Source organism: Marmota flaviventris, chromosome 2 (assembly GCF_047511675.1).
Source record: "Marmota flaviventris isolate mMarFla1 chromosome 2, mMarFla1.hap1, whole genome shotgun sequence".
Lineage (NCBI taxonomy): Eukaryota > Metazoa > Chordata > Mammalia > Rodentia > Sciuridae > Marmota > Marmota flaviventris.
The window spans coordinates 38,126,141-38,144,606 of NC_092499.1; the positions used below are offsets into that span (position 1 = coordinate 38,126,141).

The window sequence follows — 18,466 nt, forward strand, 5'->3', positions numbered from 1 at the left end:
AAACCAAAACAGATTTTACTTCTTCCTGTGTTTATTCCATTTAGAAAATGAACTGAAGGCATATTTTTCGCACCTCTTCTGTATAAATACCACACTTTAAAAAAAAAGAATTAAGCATTGAAAACTCAGTTTAGAAGACTGAACTTTTAGTATATTCCATCCCTAGCCATAAAGGTTAAAATGTGAACAGAATCAACTGGGTGTGGTGGCACATGCTTATAAACCCAGCTACTCGGAAGGTTGAGGCAGGAGGATCACAAGTTTGAGCAGATTGGTCAACTAGTGAAACCCTGTCTTAAAGTAGAAAAAACTAGGGATATAGCTCAATGGCAGAGCACCACTGGGTTCAATCCCCAGTATCACAATAAATTTAAAAAAAAATTATAATAGAATCACATCTAAAAGAAAGTTTTCTCACAATTTAAAAATATTTCATATTTCATCCATTGGTTTTCAAGCCATTTATAATCCTTGTGAGAAAAATTCTTACATCCTGAGGAATGAAGAATCCTCATACTTTGAAGGTATATGACTCTCAACACAACACTTAAGTATATGGCCACTAATGCTCCTTGGAATTTTCAAGATAGAGAGACCATTCAGGGTTGAAGAGATGATGATCTGTCTGGGGTGTGGTTAGAATAACGAGAGGAAGTGAGATGACCAGTATAGCAGATATTCAAGGAAAAGATGTGAAGGGCCTGAACTATAATGGAAAAGATGGGAAGGAAAATGCAGAGTTTTAAGAGACAGTGAGGGAGAAGGGCTTGTTGGCAGAGAATGGATCATGGCTTTTTAAAGGAAGAAAAGCAGAGTCTTACTATAAGAACAATTCACATTACTTGATTTGAAATTAAGAATTAAAAAAATGCTTTTTGAAGTTTTCCTCTGCTATGCATAAAAGATTTGGCAGAAATAATGCTAGGTGTCCACAGAATTGTGTCTCATTTTTCTTCTTCCTGAATATATATTTTAAAGTCTGTATTTTCTTGCCTTCCTTGTAGTTTGATGGGTAAGATGGCCAGTGGGTTGTAAGAAGAAGCACAACATTACTTCTGGGCTGAGGCAGCCAACCCATAGGCAGCCCTCCAGCTCTTTCCCCTGGAAATTTGACTTTGGAATGCACTTCATGTAGAGATGATGGAATGCTAAAGACAGGAGTAAACTGAACACTTGGGTCACAACTAAGAAGTTGCCTAGAGAAATACTGAAGTCACAGGCCTTGTTGGAGTGAAAATAACATTGTATATGTTAAGCCACTGAGATTGTAAGATATGATTGTTATTGTTGTTATTGCAACATTACTGAATGTTGTTCTGATCAATAAAAGGGGCAATATTCCCAATTTCAACATACTCTGGAGAGAGTAACCAGGTTTAGAAAACTCTCTTGAAAATATTTTATTTACCTAAAACAAATTGAGTCAATGATATTATTTCTGTATATGGGAACAGGAGGAGTGAAATTGATAAATGCATACTTTAAGCACATAGTGATGAAGTTAGTTACTTAAATATTTTTAAACCACCTAGGATAAAAATAAACACAGATAATCTAGTTTTTGGAAAGTTTTCCTCCATCTCTTTAAGGACAAAAAAGTAGGTGCTATTATAAATAAGCATTAGTAAACCATATTTATGGTTTAAATATAAAAATATTGTGCTGAGAATGTAGTCCTTGTCTAGCATGCATGATGCTCTGGGTTCAATCCCCAGCATGACAAAATATAAGTAAAATAAAAATACAGACTTCACAGATTAATATATTAATATAAATATGCCACTTTCTGCTTTGAATTTTTAGCCATAGCAACTCTAGTAACAACATTCATAATGCCATTTTCTCTCTTGCACAGTGTGGCTACAGACACATTTCCATTTCCTTTCTTATTAAAAATGTATCGATAGGTAAACTTAAAGAACAGCATGGCAATAAGGTAAAATGACATTGTATCACACAAGTGTGACAATACATTGCAGTCACCACGGCTTTTGAAATAGCACAGAGGTGAAAGGAATCAGTAGCTCTTCTCACTGCCACTCCAGAGAGCCAGCACCAACATGCTTGTCACAAGCAATAACATACCTATAAATGTATGCATAAAGTCATGTACTTTGATACTTGATGATTTTTAACAAGATGACTGGTAAAATGTCTTTAAAACTGGTACTATTCACTTTAGGGTAGAAAGGAACTTTGTAAGTAAAAAGTATTTATTTTGCATTCAAGACCTAGTCTAAATACTAAAGATAAATAACATTTGGAAATTCACAACTTAGAAGTAAAAACCAATAACAGGTGAAAAAGGTGGACAAGACTAGTAAATTGCTGGACTAAATGGTTAATTCTTGTAACAGGAAGAAAGCAGGGTGGAAGGATGCCTAAAGGTCAAAAAAAGAAGAAAAGAAGATGAATGGGAAAATAAACTCTTTTTCTTAATTCCTTAAGTCTTTGGGAAAAAAGTCTTGCTTCAAGTAAAATCTCACACAAGTCTAATTAAGCATTTCTGCGGCAGGATAGAGCTATAATTAAGGCCTTACCTTAGATGGCTTACTAACTTGCAGCTGCAAGCTGAACGTTTTAACATATCATCATATTGGCATTAGTTTGACAAATGTAGTAATCATTTCCTTTTGTGGACTAGAAGACATCAAGAACATGCATATTTTAATTCGTATGTTAGCTGATCCAGACATAATTATTAGAGGTTACAGGGTATATATGGCACTACAATTTTTTCTAGTACCGTTTCTTTTAGGTAATTGAATGCTTTGCTTATTTTGAATAAATGTAACTCGACACAAATGATCTAAAACAAGGGTGAAACAACAGGGAAGATGAAAGAAAGTAGGACAAGTTTCTGAGCACTGTAAAACATGAAAATTAAGTACTTTCAAAGATAAAAGTGGTCTGAAAACTAGGCACTTGAGTGTCCACCAGTTATTTCTATCAAAATATGCAAATTCATACCCTGATAAGATGGTAGTGGCATCTTTCTCTGCCTCAGTACATGAGTAGATGCATATTCATCACTTAAAATCTGAAATCTTATTGCCACCTAACTATACTCTCAAGTCTCATAATCATGTGTTACATTCTTCCTGTGAACTTTTGTGACAAGCCAGCAAAGTGTTGTTCTGTTGCTTTGGGGGTAGTGGATTGGGGCGGGGGGGATCATGTGAGCAGGGTCCTGTGCTCCTTTCATCAAGGCTAGGACAGAACTGATCTTTATAAGATTAAGAATAAGCAAGGAGACAAATATGTAAGGCTTACAATTCTACCATTAATCCAAGAGGTCTGGATAAGGCCTTAATATGACTAGCTGTATATAAGTACCTTTACCTTTGACTCTCCCCTATAAGGTGAGTCTGCCAGAAAGACTGAATTATCTTTGGGGAGGGTAAGTGTTAGAGATGCCCAGCTGAGCTGCGGGTGGCTAGAAATAGTAACTAGAAAGAAACAACAACAACTAATGATCTCTAGTGATTTGGTAGCCAAAAAGCATCTTTTCCTTTTTGTTGAAATCTGATTAAAGATATGACTTGTTTCTGAGAGTTTCTCTGGTTGTGAGTGAGCATCAACAAGTTTGTGGTCTATAGTGGTGGAACTGAAGGAAAGGTGGACATTTTTAAAAATGGCCAATATGTTAAGGGCTCTTCCCTGTCTTACTAAGTACCTACTGTATAATTCCTTCTAGAAATGTACCAAATGGGAAGTAAGCAAATTTGAGCATAGACACCTACATGTGTGGATAACTCAACCACCCTCGTGTATTTAATTCCTGCTTCTTTTTACTGATTTAAACATTCCCAATAGATTTCAACAGTGGTGTTTTCTAGGCTGAGATTAAAAAGTCGATCAAGTTAAAAAAAAAAAAAACAGAAAATGAGAAAAGAAACAACAAAGTATGGCCATTAAAAAAGAAAAGACAAGAAAAAGCTCATACCATCCACAATCCAATAGGCCTGGAAAATGAAGACTAAAAACATTACAAAGATCTCCCCTTTCAACTGGGAACCTGGCCAGGCAAATCCACAGGGAGCTGAGCTCTGTGATTGTGAGTGAAAGTTGCATTGTCTGTCCCTGTCTGCCCTCCTTCTGCTCTGTTCTCTAATTTTAGACATATTGGCCTTGACAGCATCCCTTAACAAAAAGATCAGCAGCAAGCAGTCCTAAATCTGACATTTCCCACACTAAGAAAGGAGCGGAATTCCACACTATCTTCTTGTAGGTTAATAGCTTTTATATAATTACAAAAACATCACAGGGTACTGGAACCATATAACTACCAATTTCTTTCTAATTTTGTTATCCTTTACTTTTCCAAAGTACACTAAACATTTTATTAAATGTATCCATAAAATGTTGTTTCTGACTAAAGGCCTATTTGGAAGTTTTTAGGGTAGAAGTCAGCAAACTTCTGTACAAGGCCAAAGAGTAAATGTTTTGGGCTTTTTGTGCCACAGCGTGTCTGGTGCCATTGCCATTGCAGCATGAAGGGGGTCCCAGACAATATGTAAAAGATGGGTTCCAATAAAACTTTATGTATAAAAACAGGTTGGATTTGGCCCACAGCAGTCTGTGGAACTCTGTTCTAAGATCCCAATTTATAAGTTATCACAACTGGCTGGCATGTAAACAATCTATACAACCAATGATGTTAATCTAGCTTAAAAAAACAATTAACCATGGTTGAAAGATAATTTGGATCATTATCTACAGATATAGTGTATTCTCTAAACCAGAATTTAGAATACATGACTAAGAAGTAGGGCAATATATCCTATGCCTGATGGGGGAAAAAATCTGGTCAATGTTTGGTTTTATGTTTAAAGTATCACATCTCCTGAGAAGGTAATGGCCCCTAAAAATCTAATAAGTACGGTAACCATATCTGTGGCACAACTTGTCATTCTTGAAAAATAAAAGCACTAATAGCTAAGACATAATGAATATTTACTCCTCTCAAGGCACTGTTCAAAGTGATCTTTAAGAATTAACTTGTTGGACACGGTGGCTCACACCTATAATTTCAGTGACTCAGGAGGTTGAGGCAGGAGGATCATAAGTTCAAGGCCAGTCTCAGCAATTTAGTGAGGCCCCATCTCAAAATAAAGAATGTAAAGGACTGGAATATAGGTTGGTGGTAGAGTGCCCTGGGTTTAATCCCTGGTACCAAAATAAAACAGAAATAAAAATTTTGTCAGGTAGATACTACTTTACAAATGGGAAACCTGAGAACCAGATAAATAATTTGACTGGGATCATAAGACTAGTAGGTGAAAGAGGTGGGATTTGAACATAGGCATTCTTTCTTTGTTGATCAGGGAATATTTACTGATACTTACAATGTAATGGGGAGCATGCTTGGTGTTTTACATATATTATTTTGTCCTAACCATGTCTCTATATGGGAAGCACTATTATCCTATTTTACAAAAACAGAAACTATATTCAGAAGCTTAAAAGTTGCCCAAGGACATACACTTAGTAAATATGGAACTACCAAGGCTGGTTCTATTGGGGTTACTATTCACTTGAGAATAAGGTGATCACTTTCCAGTTCACATCACCAGGGAAGGAAGACCACATTCTAGGCTGGCAGGTAGGGGTTATTATTCTCCTTATCATGCAGGGTTGTATTTGTTACAGAAGCCTCTTGAGACTTTACTTGCCCAAAAGGGATCTGTACTACAGGAAGGCTGGGAACTGAGTTTTTTCCTTCCACCTTGCCCCATTAACAGACTGATACCTGCAAACATGGCTTTGGCTTTGAGTCTACATTCAGCCCTTCTTTTCTTGTTTATCAAGGCATCAGACCATTCTGGGTCCATCAAACTCCCACAGCTTTCCAGGCATCTGCTCCATTGTTCCAAAGAAGGTGTTACTGGCACACATTTTGGACCATTTCATCCTGCAGGCTTTTGGCTTTGTCTGAGACCATAGCTTTGGTCGTTCTTTCCTAGGGTCCACTCTGACCTTTTCCAAGTTTATCAGTCTTTCCCAAATATAGGAGTCTATAATTCGAGACAGCTATTCTTTTGTTTAGAGATAGAATTTGTATTCATATATTCTCCTACTAGTTGATTTTGGGTATATTCAAGAAAAGAAGGGAAAATCCTTTTTTTATTCTTTCATTTTAAAGCCAGAAATCTAACAAATGTCACTGGCATTTTTTTCTTCTATCAAAGTACAATTCACTCAGTAACTATGCTTCTTGAAAAAGACATTAGTGTGGATTAACTACTTACTAAGCATACAGCATTTCTTCTTTATTACTTCTGCCTATAACTTTATCTCCAGTTATTTTAAGAAAACATCCAAAATAACTTTTAAATAATCATTAAGCAATTAAGTTTGGTATTGTATTTTTACTGTATTTGTGATCATTGTTGTTTCTTACATACTACTGCTGCCCTTTGGGTTCATTTTGCTTCATGTTGAAATACATCAACAAGGATTTCCTTCCACAAGGGTCTGGAGGTAGTTAACAATCAATCTTTGATTGTATGATATTAATATGTTGACTTTTGGCATCTCTTGTTGATGATGACAAGTAAGCAGTTTGTCCTACTATTTTAGGAAAACTGTCCTTCATTTTTAGCAGTAAGATTTTTCTCTGTTCTGAATGTTTTCCTGCTTTATCTAGAGAACTAGGTAAAACTCTGTTTTATTTTCAAGTGTGATATTTGGTGCTACCCTTACTCTGAACCTTCAATTCTGGAAAGGTTTTAGCCATTGTATTTTGGAATATTGTTTTTCTACCCGCTTTTAACCTCTTCTTCAGAAACTCCTATGATTGAATGGTAGAGCCTCTCATTCTATTGTCTATGTACAAATGCATTCTTCATTGCTCTGGACTATATTATGGGTAAATTTCTCATTATTATCTTTCAATTCATTAATTATATCTTTGATTATGTATATAGTCAAAGTATATAGAGTTTGCTCTATCAAATGAGTATATATCAAAAAAACTATTTTGGGGGGCTGGGGTTGTAGTTCAGTGGTAGAGCACTTGCCTAGCAAGTGTGAGACACTGGGTTTGATCCTCAGCACCAAATAAAAACAAATAAATAAAAATAAAAGTATTGTGTCCACCTACAACTAAAAAAAATTAAAAAAAACAATTTTTCATTTTCAGAATTATTTTCTCCCCTACTACCTCATCTTTTCATTTGCTTTTGTTTTATAAAATCTTACTGCTTTCCCCCAATTCCTTCATTTTTTTTTAATTTAAATTTTTTTGGGGTACTGAGGATTAAATCCAGAGGTGCTTTGCCACTGAGCTCCAGCTCCAGCCGTTTCTATTTTTTATTTTAAGACAGGATCTAAGTTGCTTATGGACTTACTAAGTTATTGAGGCTGACCTTGAACTTGTGATCCTCCTCCCTCAGTCTCTCCAGCTCCTGGGATTACAGGTCTGTACCACCAAACCCCGGTTCCTTTATCTTTTGAGTATCCTAAATATACTTAAGGTCATTTTCTATTTCTCTGCTCCCTCTGCACCATTTCATTTGGGGTGAATTCAATATGCAATTATTCTTTCTAGTGGCTTTCTCATCTACTACAGATTTTTGTTGCACACATTCTTCTTGAGATTTTAATTATTTTCCTCTTTTCCTCAAGGACTTGGCCTGTAGGGAGCGACAAATGAATCATTGCTTTGAACTCCACAGCCATGGACAGTTAGACTGCCCTTTTGGGTATCTCTCAATATTATGGTGCTGAAAGACATGCCATTTGCAGGTGGCCGCTGTGAATGGGGCAGATTCCATGCCTGGCATGGAATTAATGGGTCCGATAACTTTGATTTCAGATGCCTGCTTTCCTGGGGTAAAAGAAATATGGGCACGCTCAACAGCCTTGAGGTGCCAGCTGTCCAGAGCAAGAAGAGATCACACAAATAGATGAGCCCCAATTAGCCTGTTCTTGCCCACTTTGTTTACCTTGAAGAACCCTTTCTGACAATAAATCGCTTTGATCTGCTTTCCTATAAATAAAGCACATGGAGCCTCACTCTTTGTTAGAGATTGGACCCATCAGGTCCAAAACACCCCCCACCCAGGCTCCCACTATAAAACTATTTTCTGTATCTTTTGTATTTTACTTCTTATTATTTCAGACTTTTAATTTCTCAGCCAGCTCATACCTCCATGCGGTTATCTGATCCATCATTGTGTAGAACACAGTGACATTGGTCCATTCTCCCTATGGAATAGTTGATCACTACTTTCTGTACTGGCCCCTGGACTGAAAGTGTTGATCTGAGGTTCTTTTCCTGGGTGATATTCTAGATGAGTTAGAGTGGCCAGTGGACCCAGGTTTTTGGTGGGAGACTATGTCTACTATCTCTGGCCTCCCTGGAATGCAGATTCTTATAAGCCACTGCTCCAGGGAGCAGCTGGTCATAGCATATTGTGGTATATTTTGCGGGGCTCAGAAAATGTGGTTCCAAGCAGGGTGTCTGGCTCCTGTCTCCTGTTTTGCATGGGACACTCTTAGTCTTTATTGTAGCTCAGCAGATGATCAAGCTTCATTCTTACTAACTGCTTTATGATTCTGTTATGTTTCTGGCTTATGGGCATACTTATTTCTTTTTGCTGAAAGTGTCTACTGCTTTTTGATTTTCTTAATTTTGCATGAAAGAGCCTCAAAATAAAAATTTATAATGCCAAGCTGCTCTAATAGTCAATTTCTAAAACATGCATTTTCATCACTATAACAATCTAAATATTCTACATTGTTCAGCAGTAATATTTTTTATTTTCCCTTTGTTTTCATCAACAAATAAAGAACAGGATGATTATGTTTTACTGATAAATTCTCTTAATTCACTGGAGGTAGATGGCCCCAAGTGATAAATTTTAATTTATTTTTCTTAATAGGAAATAAAAATAAAAAAAAGAAAAAGGCTAAGAAACAGAAGCAATTCAGTAGTCCTATCTGTTGTTATCTGCATTACAGCTTAAAGCTTCTGCAGTTTTACCTAATCTTAATGCTTTTTTGTTTGTTTTGTGCTGAGGGACTGAATCTAGCACATTACTCATGCTAAGCACATACTCCACTGAGTTATACCCTTTGCCCCTTACCCAATTTTAATCAGAAAGAAATCCAACTATCTGTCCATGCATTTAGTTAGCTTTAAATTGATGCTGCTGAGATATAGAATAGGCCCAAAAGATGGGAGTCATAATTTTAGATTATTTTCTTAATAACAATAGAAGAAAGATTTATCATATTAACCCATATCTTTTATTTCCTGAAAGATGATTTATATTCATTTCAAAAGGCTGCTTTACCTAGTAATTACCCATGCATGTTGCTGGCCTATCAATGTTTATTACCTACAAGAATTGAGGAATATAAGTGTGCCACCCTTAATATATGTATTCCTGAAAATCCGTGTATATATCAAATTTCAGTAAATCAAATTGTATTTTCCTTTTGAATTATAGTATAGTTTCAAATATGTGTTTCTAGGGGCAAAAGTAAAGCAGCATTAGAAAAGTGAATTTACCAGTCAAGAATGGAATTGGAAAATGATTTCATAATAATATAGCAGTGTATCAGTAACTCAAATGTTATACCAAGAAGACATTGCCCAATGTCAAAGAATAATACTTATTGACAAAAATAATACTAAGAATAGAATGCAATTCTGTTGGAGGAACACTTGAAACTTTTAGACAAAAACATGAGTTAATGATAACTGCTTATTTTCTGTTATGGTTTAGACATTGGGTATCTCCCAAAAGCTCATGTGTGAAACAATGCAGAAAGTTTAGAGGTTAAATGATAGGGTAAGGAGTCTTAACCTAATCAGTGCATTGATCGCCTGAGAGGGATTGACTGGGTGGTAACTGTAGGCAGGTAGGGTGTGGCTAGAGGAGGTGGGTCATTTGAGCTCTCTCTCTCTGCTTCCCAATTGCCATGGCCTGATCTTCTTTCCTCTGTCATGTTCTACCTTACCTTGGGTTCAGAGCAACGGATCTGGCTAACTACAGACCTTTGAAACTGTGAACCCCAAATAAATTTTTCCTCCTCTAAAATTGTTCCTGTCAAGACTTTTGGTCACAGTGATGAAAAAGCTGACTAAAGCTCTAATGGGGATGAATGAAAGAACAGATTTTAGAGACAGACTTGGATTCAAGTCTCAATTGCTCTTTATTATCTGTGTGTCTGTAGGTAGTTACAAACCTTTTGGAGGCTCAATTTCTTCATCCATAAAATGGGAATAATAATAACTACTTTTAGGAGTTAATGTGAACTAAAAGAAATTGTATGGCATATCGTAGGAATTCTATCTGATAACCATCAGTGTTAACATTACTCACGGGATTTTTTCTTGAAAGATATGAAAAATTCAAATATATATGACTTGTACTATATCTGACACATAGTATGCTTTGACAGTTCTGCTTCTCTATCTTTACATCCTACTGTGTTTGACTGGCAATCAGATGTCATGCTAATTTCCATGAACAGAAGGGAAGGCAGGACAAGAACAGAAGATAGGATTGAAAGAAAACATTAATTATAACAGCTTCCAATGAGTGCTTGCTGTGATCCATAGTACCCCCTATGTAACATGCTACATGTTTCACTTATCATCTTGTTTAATCCTTACCAAAATCCTATCATGGGCATTAGCATTCCTTTTAAAAAGAGGAAGTCAAATTTAGAGTCTTAGTAACTCATCCATAGACCTGTTATAGAACAGAAATTCAAACCCAGATCTGTGTATTCAAAGTCTCTTTCCTATTAATGACAGCATATCGTATTCCATTAGGAAGAGAATATTTAAGAAATAATATGTGACATGGAAGAATAAATACTAGTTCACTGTCCTCAGTTCCTCACACAGACCTCTTAAGCCCTGGAATTTTCTAAGCAACAGGGAGAGAGGAGTACCTTTCATTATTTATAATAAGCCCCTTTCAATCACATGTGAGTTTATCCTAATCATATGACTGTTGGAGGAGGGGGGCTGGTTGCCAGAGGAACCAACCAAATGATTAGAGGGTGGGAACTTTCAGTACTCTGACTCCTGACCTCCAGGAAAGACGGAGGGACTAGAGATGAGCTAATCACCAATGGCCAATTATTTAATCAATGGTGCTTATGTAATGAGACCTCAGTACAAACCCTTAAATGATGGCGTTTGCATAGCCTTAGAGCTGGTGAGTATCTATGCCAGGAGGGTGACATACCCCAAATTACTTGGGGACAAAAGCGCTTGTGAGCAGGGCCCTTCCATACCTTGTGCTATGTATGTCATCATCTGGCTACTCATTCATACTCTTTTAAACATAAAACAAATGGGAAAATGTAAGTGGGTTCTGTGAGCTGTTAAAACCAATGACCAATCCCGAGGAAAAAGTCATGCGACCAACCTCCCAATTAGTGTCAACAGAAGTGTGAGTAACCTAGGGACTGGCTACCTGTGGTTGGCATCGGAATGCAGGGAGTGGGGGGAATTTGGGGACCAAAGGCTTAACCTGTAGATTCTACACTAAGTCTGGGTAGTGTCAGAATTATAGGACACCCAGTTGATGTCTATAGAAAACTGGATCATTGCTTGGTGTAAAAAAACCTACAATTTGGTGTCAGAAGTGTTCTGTGAGTAGAAACAGATCTTAATAGTAGTAAAGCACCACCACAGTGAAGTGATTACATACCTAAGCAATACTGAAAACTGCTGAATTAATGTGGTCACTGCACTTCAGGTGCTCATGTATAATCGTGTTTAAATGTAGGCTGAATTAAAGAGATAAATCTAACCAGCTAATAAGAATTCATCTTTTAGAGATTATGTGTTAAATAAACTTAATCTTGATGTTTTATATCAAAGTTAAAAAAGAAAGTTTCAGTCTCTCACAAGGAACCCCACCAAGTTACTTACAAGTAAAGCCTTGTGACAATTTTTCTGAGCAGTCAGGGAAGGGACATGTCAAGGAAAAGGGTGATTTTTAACACAAGAAAATGGCCTATAATATCTTCCTCATCAAAAGCTTTAAATATTGAGTACCTTAAGACTTCCTAGACATGTGTAAAGAACTTGGAATTTGAATACAGTTCAACCCAATAAACCACCAAGAATATTAACTTTTTTTTTTTGTTTGCGTTTTGAGTTGAGGATTGAATCCAGGATCTCACACATGCTAGCTGAGTGTTCTACCACCAACTCCTGTAATGAACTTGTATAATTAGCAATGAAAAATAAAAATAAATTATTTATATAAAGAGAATGTTCAATGTTCAAATATAGCAGCTGGTAAAATAAGAAAATTCCTGCCATTCTAGAACCTGGCAATTTTTGCCATTTAAGTACTGGATCTTCATAGAAAGGATAGGTGCTTCTAAATTTAAATGTCTTAAATTATAACAGATTAGCACAAGTCCATAGTAGGTAAATAAAAGTATATCTTATTCCTTTTAATATATTTTTTCCATAAGATATATCGTATGTATTACAAAATATACTGTTATATGAAGTAAAATAAGAATAATTAAACATAAACATTAAGAGTAGGACAGTATTATACAATGGTATGTTACATTAAAGATATAGGAGGCCATTGTTTTGGACTAAGCTCCAATGACCAGACTAAAATGGAGTCACCAACGGTGAAGTTTCATATCACCAAACCAAAATTAAGTCATCAAGACTTTCAAAGAAATTAGGAAAATGAGAGTCAAATTTCACAAACAGACCAGTTAGTATGACAATGAAGTTTCCTCTGCTTTAATCCTTAAAAAAAGTAACCTGACATAATTTGATGTTAACCAGTAAGTTATTTTTATATTGGTTTGTCTCCCTGTATCAGCTTTACAAGGAAAGTGACTTTGAAATAACCAATCCTCTTTTTGTCATTTAGTTTTTGCCTTTTCCCAGCCCTTCTCTGTCTGTAAAACCAACCTCTTCTGTTACACTCATTGGAACACTTAATCTACTCTGGAATGAAGTATTGCCTGACTCTAGAATTAAAAATGTTTTTAAATTGTTGCAATTTTGTACTTTGACAGTGTATAATAAAGCTTTTAGGACAATGGCATGATAGGTAGAATAATGGCTTCCCAAACATGTCCTTGCCTTAGTCCTTGGAATCTGTGAATGGTAAAAAGGACTCTTGGAGGCGACTAAGTTAAGGACTTTCAGATAGGAAGATTACACTGAATTATCTGGGTGAACCCAACATAAACCCAAGGGTCCTTTTAAGAGAGAGGCAGGAATGCCAGAGACCAGGAGAGAGATTTGACTACACTGGAGACTTTGAAAATGTAGGAAGGGACCATGAGCCAAGGATTACAAGCAGCTTCCAGAATGTAGGAAGGAAATTCTTCCTTAGGGCCTTCAGAAAGAATTCAGCCCTCCTGACCCACTTTAAACTTCCAACCCAAGATCTAAAAGATAAAAAATTTGTGTTATTTGAGGCTACTAAATTTGTGGTAATTTCTTATAGCAGCAATAGGAAATTAAGAGAGAGAGCCACAAAAGTAACTCTACTGTGGATAGTAAACTTAAAGTATATACCGATTCTGAGCGGAGTATTTACTTTCAAATAATGTAAAATTTAAAAAAATATATCATAAAGTCTAACTTGTTCAAGTTTGAAAGTGAACTGTTGAAAGGAAATATATGAGAATAGTATACTGGTACCATAAAACTTTCTTACAATTGCAAAAAAAAAAAAAAAAAAAATGTTTATTCCCTTAACTTGGTCCTCCGCTTTCCAAAGAAAAATCTAATATTCCTAGAAACCAACTATGGGGCAACTTTGGCATTTATGACAGATGTGTAAATCTACTTTGACCTTGTGAGGAACAACCCCCTGCCCACTCCCCAGGTTTCAACCTTTTATAATAGGAACTGAGAGAAAGATCAATAAAATCAACAAACCGTGAAAATAAGGACCATGGGGTAGAGTAAAACATATTGATACAGGGAAGAATATATAATAATAAAGAGGAATAACCACAAGGATGTTGGACCTCTGTGCAATACTGTACATGAATGATGGAATATCCTTTTATCCTCCTTGGTATAAAGTCAAACCTCACCAGAACGTTCTTAATTAGGTTTAAAAGGAGAGATACTGATTCTACTTGAAAATCCTTTTCCTTAGGAAATAGAATTATGGATAATTATGACAATTATATTTAGAATTTCAGAAAGTATAAATAACCAGTTTCTGCTTCTTCATTTAAACTAAAAAAAAAAAATTAAAAAAAAAATAGTCCGAGTCTTTCTTACTGCTGTCTTTTTGGTGAACTACTAATTAAAATAAATAAAAAAACAAACAGTTGCTTTCCTATTAATAGCACCCAGAGTTTCAAAGGCAGTTCACCCCCATACATACTTGGACATGTATTTGCCATCTTACAACTGAACCACTCAAAATTTGGATAAATAAATCCCTAAGCCAATGAAGATTTGTTCTGATACTTCTTTAGGCTAAAACTTGTATTTTTACTTCAATATAATGATATACTTGCTTCCTTGCATTCCTACCTGTGTTGCAATTAAACTGTTGATGTTTAATGTGCTTTCATAGGTATGACCTACTGAATCTTCTGCAGAACATACAGCAGTGACATGGCTTCACCTGTGCCATACTCATACAAAGCTAAGAAAAACCAAAACTAAACCTACTGGCTGAACAAGCCAGAGCCACATTCCGTGCCTGTTGACAGTGAGAGGGGAGCAGAACCTATGGGCCAGCCGTGGGTCAAGGGAGCCCAGGGGGCCATCATTTTGTTTCCAAGAAAACTATTAGATTAGTCTGAGAGGAAGCCACATTTTTTTAAGTAGCAGCTTCCTGTTAGACTTTATTCTTTAAGTTCTTTAGATAGTAGGCTTTTTACTGTCCTTCCATGAATGGAAGTCTTTATTTTGCTAGTGTCCCCAAAAGTCTATGGCAAATTCCTTTTATTGTTCTTTATGGTAAACTAACACCTAAAACCAACCCAGATATTCAGACAACTCAGAATTGAACTGGCTTCCTTATGAAAATTTAATCAGAAATGCGATATTCCTTTAAAAAATGCTTCAGAGGAATTCATATACTTACTACTACTTAAAATTTGCACTTTATAGCATTATCCTATGTAGAATAGCCACAGTAAGACATTAAATACTCTATATTCTTCTGGACATTTCTTCTTTAGCAGCCTCATATTTCTATTTTAAAGATAATCCTGTACCTTTGAATGACTGACCCATATGCCCTTGACATCCCCATCAGAAGTTCTCTTAAGGTTCTTACAATTATTTGGACATTATAAGGCTTATTTGTCTACATAACAATAACAATACTCCTATTTTGTTTTCCACATTTGGAATGGCTGGCTATAACCTGAAAGACAGGATGCCCACAAAGGTTGCCAGACAAAAATATATCAAGTAAAACTTGAACTCCAGAAAAACAATGGATAATGGATAATTTATGGATAACTTAACTTTTACTTTTAGCAACTTTTATTTTTTGTATAAATATGTCCATGTCATATGTCCTGCATTTTTATTAGCAAAGTATGGCAGCCCTAATGCTCTTGCTTATTGCAATGAATCCAATCCTGAGAAGGCATACTGCAGGTGGAAGGGTAGGGAACATATGGTTTTACAAATTTTAAAAAGGCTCCAACTTCAGATTTACACCAATATCCAAATTTCAAACAACTATTTATGCTAAATCTAGTGATTTAGCCTTACTTTAGTGGTCAGAAATAAAAAAGAGGAAAATACTGCTTTATTCACCCTTTCACTAAAGGTTTAGGAATCTCAGGCCCTGTGGAGTTTATCAGGTCTTATGTTCAAGTTTCTTTCTTACCTTTACTTCAGGTAAGAAATAGAACTATGACCTCCAACCCTGAAGATTATATTCTGATCTGCTGTCCAAAAAGTATGTGCTCTCAGAGTGTTTTATCCAGTGATATGCTTTTGCCATATCACTAAATGACCACTTTTAGAACAGCTTCTCTTCATTAAAATTCCAGGTAAGTTTCAGTTTTAGTTTTTATGTTACAGCAGAGCAACAATTATTAAATGTGAGCTGATGGCAGTGCTCATTGGTCTGTGTGAAATAAGAAAAGTAAGGATAATGAAGTAAGCTTTTCATGAAACTGTTCAAATTCAAGGAAACTTTATTACCTCCTTTTAACTTTTATCCTGTTAAAGTAAACTTTCTGTTACTAAATTATGAATGTAAATTTTAAAAATGCTCTCCCACAGAAAATTAGTTAGCACCAGGTGCAGTGGTGTACACCTATAATCCCAGTGGCTTGGGAGGCTAAGGCAGGACGCTCTTGAACTCAAAGCCAGCCTCAGCAACTTAGTGAGGTCCTATGAAACTTAACAAGATCCTGTATCAAAATAAAACAAAAAAAAGAGTTGGGGATGTGGCTCAATGGTTAAGTGCCCTGGGTTCAATGCCTGGTACCCCGCTCCCCAAAATGCAAATTTATGTCTCCAAATTCTTTAAGAAATTCTATTTGTCTGTAAATCTACAAGTATGAACATCATGAAGGATGTCTTTTATATCTGTTTCAGAAATAACCACTTCATGTCTCATGATATTAAACCATTTTACTTTTGACACATGTCTCTCCATTTTTGGCAGTAGAATGCAAATTAGATTCAAGGAAATATTCTGGGCTGAAGACATAATGGTGGAAAAAGAATATATCTGTTCTTTTGTAAAGTTCGGAAAACATGCTTTAGGTTTTTTTCCTTCCTACTATGAGATTGGAATTATGTGTCCTGAACTCTGGCACAGTGTCACTCGATATATTTTGAACACTGTTGTTTTGGTAAGTCAGCAGTAACATATGCTCTCTATAAATGTCAAACATAAAGTGCAACACATTCAGCATTCTACACAACCATGGCAAATAACTCAGCATCCCAGATATCTGAGATGCATATAACACAGTTCAGCTCATTCCCATATAGAACAAAGAAACTATATTTTTTCTTTCTTTCTTTTTTTTTGCTCCTTTCATAAGAAAAGGCTTTTGATAAATATTCTGGAAGAAATTCTGTAATATTATGAATATGCATATAACAATTTCCAGTTCTTTAAAAAAATAGAATATTCAGGCATACACTGGTACTTTTAAAATTTATTTTAGTCCTCATTCCATCCTTTCAAGGTTATATACTACTGCCCACAATACAGAAAAACAGAGAGGAAGAGAGGAATGTAAGCAGCTTAGAGAAAATCTCAGAGCTAATGAGTGATATCATCAAAGGCAGAGATAAGTGAATTACTCTGGGCTCTTGTCACTACAAGTCCTCCTGTTGACTCTAAAAGCAGGAATGCCTTTCATCTACTGCAGATTATTTAGCCATGGGATAGACAGAATATGTTCATAATCCTTGTCAGGCCAACAAATGATACTGTGGAAGTACCCTTACGTAGCTGGCCTTGGCTTGATGGAGAGGGATGATTTGAAAGCATTTGATGCGTGGAGTCACTCCTGGATCAGGATGATGAGCTACCCTCCACCAGCTGTTTCACAGCAAGCATTTCAGTGTAGCTTACAGCTCACCAATAAGCAGTGAAAAAGAAAAAACACATCTGTGACCCAATTTTTACTTAGTTAACAGTCATTTATATCATGCACCAAACTGGATGAAACCCAAGAAAGAAGTCCTTGGTACTTCAATTTTCTCACTAAAAATAAAAGCACTTGCTTTTCATTCATTTCATGGGATGGTGGATTGCACGGATGTACCAGAAAATATGGAGAAGTACCTACATACCAAAAAATATGACCAGTAGTGTCATCCTAAATGGAAAAAAAATAAATATATAAAAGATTCATATCTGAAAACACCTCATAGTTTCTGTTAGAACAGCATCTTCCTAATAAGTGCTTGGTCAATGCAGATGATTATGTCAATGAAAAACATTCTTGTGTTTGATACAATGGTTATACTGGTGGGATCCTAACAAAAACAAAAACAAAACAAAAACTTTCCTCCAAACCGGGCTTTTCTAATTGTAAATATTTCTAGTATTATTTTTGGTTTTTATTTTTAATTTTTTCCTCTCTGGAAGGATTTAATAAGTTGTTGTTGTTTCCTAGGGCTGGGGTTTGAACCCAGAGCATTGTACAAGGTAGGAGAGTCCTCTACTACTGAACTATATCCCTAGCCTATAAGGCAAGTCTTAAATGAAATTATGTTACCTAGGAAAAGATGTATTGGCTGCAGTGAGGAAGATGGAATTATGGAAGAGGGAATATTAAGTTTCTGTGTGTATGTGATTAATATAATTAAATGTCATTTGTGAACTTTCAAACAATTTTTAATTCAACTCTCAACAAAGAATTTGTTGAATTTGGTGTCACATCCTTTTTTGCTGAGCTGAATCAATTTAAGGAAAAGAAGCCTTGTGCCCATTAAGGTAACTTGGAAGTCATGGTTTCCAGTAAATAGATGGGTAATAAGTGGTGGATT

General features: G+C 35.8%; 1 protein-coding gene and 1 long non-coding RNA gene across 10 annotated transcripts in view; one reads left to right on the forward strand and one right to left on the reverse strand.

Moving 5' to 3' along the window:
• Nucleotides 1-18,466, reverse strand: part of Stxbp6 (syntaxin binding protein 6) — a 246,577-nt gene that overhangs the window by 19,974 nt on the left and 208,137 nt on the right. The gene's annotated exons all lie outside the window — the stretch shown is intronic.
• The window catches only part of LOC139704685 (uncharacterized), a 37,389-nt gene that overhangs the window by 16,290 nt on the left and 2,633 nt on the right, over nucleotides 1-18,466 (forward strand). For 4 of the 5 annotated variants that reach the window (XR_011706586.1, XR_011706585.1, XR_011706587.1 and 1 more), the window contains one exon: nucleotides 15,845-15,999. The exons of the other annotated variant lie outside the window; for it this stretch is intronic. This is a non-coding gene — a long non-coding RNA (uncharacterized lncRNA). The remainder of the gene's footprint in view (nucleotides 1-15,844; nucleotides 16,000-18,466) is intronic. 5 annotated transcript variants of the gene reach the window in all.